This window comes from Pavona decussata, unplaced genomic scaffold (assembly GCF_977016875.1).
Source record: "Pavona decussata unplaced genomic scaffold, jaPavDecu1.1 SCAFFOLD_13, whole genome shotgun sequence".
Lineage (NCBI taxonomy): Eukaryota > Metazoa > Cnidaria > Anthozoa > Scleractinia > Agariciidae > Pavona > Pavona decussata.
Genome location: NW_028145436.1, coordinates 1,781,268 through 1,785,000, shown reverse-complemented (window position 1 = coordinate 1,785,000; position 3,733 = coordinate 1,781,268).

The window sequence follows — 3,733 nt, the reverse complement described above, 5'->3', positions numbered from 1 at the left end:
AATGTTTATCAAAAAGATAGTTCATTAATTATGTTATGAAAATACTCATGGAATAAACGAACGGGTTTCAAAACACAATAACTTTTGTTAGCTTACCAGCTCATTCTTTTCTGGGCACCCAAAATCAACAATTTACCTCGGCTTGTAAGGCAATATTACAGTTCTAGGTATGTGTTATACGGTTAAACATAACAGTTCATCACCTCGGACATAATACAAAACTTGATTTACGCTGTCGGGTCTGTAATACTTGGTTTTACGAAGAGTAAAAGGACATATTTGGATTAAAGTGCCCCTAACCCTTCAATTTGTTTTCTTTTGGTAGATTTCCATATCTTTCAAGAACTCATTTTCGAAAAAAATTTTGAGAAATATTGTATCCTTTTTTTTTACGAGCGCTAGAAGTGAAGGCAGTCTTGTCGATATTTTCACCTGTCGTTCGCATTAGTCCTCCACTCGGCCAAATGTGTCCAAATATGGAGCGTGACGTAAGAAAAGGACATCGAAGATTCGGGGTAAGGGGGGCTTCAATTGTAAACAGAGAAAATGGTTGAAAAATGTGTGGATGTTGGATGCAGCAACTCTCGAAATGTAGAGAAAGGAATCAGCATGCATAAGATTCCTTCTGATAACGATCCGAATACTTCGTGCTTTGGAATGATGTCCTTTTCTTACGTCACAGCTAAGAAAGTGTCAAATATGGGACGGTTCTCATTGGCTCGTTCCTAATGAGCCCACGAGACAAAAATTTGTTCAGCGGGGCTTAAAGCGCGCAAAAGTTTAAAAATTTCAGTAACTTTTAGCGCTCGTAAAAAAAAAGGGATTCAATATTTCTAAAAAAAATTTCGAAAATGAGTTCTTCACAGATATGGAAATCTAGCAAAAGGAAACAAATTGAAGGGTTAGGGGCACTCTAAAGAAAACTTAAAATATAGTGGTATAGTTTTGTTCATAAAAAATATATTAATTCACTAAAAAAAAGTGCTTTTGGCAATATAGAAAGATCAGGATTGTGATGAGATTTCACTGTCTTCAAAAAAATGCTTTGGTGTGTTCTCCCTTTGAGAATTAAATTTCCTTAATACACTCATAGTTGGACCAAAATGATTATGGAAACTTATGATCCCTTATTTAGTGTAACTGGAATACCAATGGACATAACACGCAGCAGCTCTTCTTGATCCAAGACACAACTATCAGAACGAATGTTTAGCCCGGTACACTCATCAAGATTTGTGTTTTACGGCAAAAAGCTTCAGGCAGACATTATTTAAGCAAAAGCGAAATTTGGTTAACGTGGAAAAATTTTTTCCAGGAGGGACAATTAAAGCTTCTACTAGTATACGGATCTCACCTACTTTGATTTCTTGCTTACAATTTATATTTGAGCATTTAGGATTCTTTCCAGGTTGTTTCTTAAATCTGCAAACAAGCCAATCCGGTTTTTTTCCACAGCTGGGGTTTTTACTGAGAGCTCTGGTCACTCTCTCTGCATCCGTTTGATGTTTTTCCTGCGTCGACTTTTCCCCTTGTTGTTCATTGCTGCAAGTTTCTCCTTGGAACGCAAGGTTTCTAGGTATGTCACAGCAAACCTGTTTGTTTAAAAGTTTCATTTCGTCTTCAGTGAAAGCAACTTGGTATAAAATAGAGCTTTCTTGATCAACATTAAACATGTTAATCAACGTCCAGATGATGTGCTTGCAAGTCTGGTCTTCTTGGCCAAGAAAATAAGGGCAGTCACACGATGGTCGCTTACTTATGGTACAGGTGTAGGTGTTCCATATGACGCTTTTGCCATCGGCTCTTTCAATGGTGTTCCTGCTTTTAATAACAACTGTAAAAGATTTCTTGGCGCTGTCATGTGTAATGCTCTGTCCTTTAATGTTTTTGGATTTAGCTTTCTCTAGAGACTTCTTAAACTTTTTGCTCGGCCTTTTTCGTGTTCTTGCCTCTCTTTTGTCCTTTGCAACATACTTTTCTTTACTCACTTCTTCATCTGCAGACGATACTTCAGACTCTGTTTCGTCGTACACGCTGACGTGCTTCTTTCTACGCCTACCTCTTCTTTTCCGACTTGAGTTGACTTGACTTGTCTTTCTCTTCGGCTCGAAGCTAGCTGATGAATCAATTTCAAATTCTCTAAACGCAACTTCTACAGCATCTGCACCCACTTCGTTGTCAGAGGTAAGTAAGGTGAGCTCTTCTGCCATGCGAACTGCTTCTCTTTTCTGTTTGCCATGTTCTCGGTCTGATTTGGTTGCTGCTGATGGGCCACGACCACCACTTTTTTCACCTTCTTTGTACTTGAGCCACTGATTTTCTGTAAGAATGCTGTCAGCGGTGTCTTCGTAAGCAGCCCGCAAAAGAGTTATATGACAGCTACCTCTGTGAGTGTAACTAGCATTCACTGATTCCGAGAGATTTGAGCTAGGGGATGACAAATCACACTTGAATGCTTTAGCCCAGTGAGTTCGCCGCCTATCCCACCATCGCAGCCAGTTGCTCAAGTGCTTCTGACCGTCCTTTCGCATAGCGATAAAATTATCTAACAAGTTTAATGTTTCAAAATAGGCGGAAGGCGTCGCTGAATCCATAAGCTGCTTAGCCAGTTTCTTGTAACGACGCTTCAGTTCATCATTTTCAGCGTGAACGGTGTGTCTGTTTACGCTCTGCATGTAATGAAACTCACAACTTACACTGTTTTTTAAAACTTCATCTGGGAAATGATTTTGGATAGGTTTCCAGCTGCCTCCCGCTTCGTCGCACATGAACCCATAAGGGTTAAATGTGCTCGATGAATCTCCGCTGACTTGTTTAATGACTTCATCCAATAGTTCCCAGAAAGTCCTTACATTGTCTTCGGCTTCTCGTTCTGTTTCCATTACTGCAAGTTTGATCATTCTTTTCATTGTAGGATGATATACGCTAGCTGTCAAAGTTGTATAGCCCGGGCATCGATTAACCTTTCCATCAAAATGGCAATATTCACGAGAAAGGAGTTTATCCCCATTTCTGTCCATTGACATAGCAAGCTTAGCTTTAAATGTGCTGGTTTTGAAAACAAAGGATGGATTGCCATTCAAGCGACGGTCATTTACTTTGTGTATAAGAAACTGTGGATCCAGGTACACTTTGCCTGCGGTTAAACGAACCATGCCCTCGTCTTCATTTGAAGTGCTCCCTGAGAGGCTACACGTGCTTTCATCCACTGCTTTATCACTGTCGTCACTGCTGTCACTGTCGTCACTGTCGTCTGTACTCAGAGAGCTGTACATATTGGAGGTATGTACTGGTGAGCGTGGTTCAGCTACTGATGGCAGGAATGAAATATCTTCCGGACCAGCCGGGGTACATTTCCCTATGTGTAAGGAAAAGCACTTTCAGTTAATGCAATTAATGTCGCCTCTCCGAGGTTTGACTTACACTTAAATACTTATTTTAGCAAATGACACTTTTTGCGCATCAGTTAAGCTATTATAAGAGACTTTTAATTACAAGGACGATAAAAACTGTAAAGTCATCTGTTACTCCTACATTGAGTTATTTTTCAACGAGATGTCATTCAAAAGATCACGGGTATTAACCTTGCATTTGTGCAAGGATAAGCCTCCGAAACCACGTATCACAGGCTATGACGCAACATTAATACCACCTTGTGGTCAGACCTTTCGTAAAACTACCACCTTCTGTAAACAACCAGCTAGACTTGACATTTTGGGCGGTCACTTTCGGG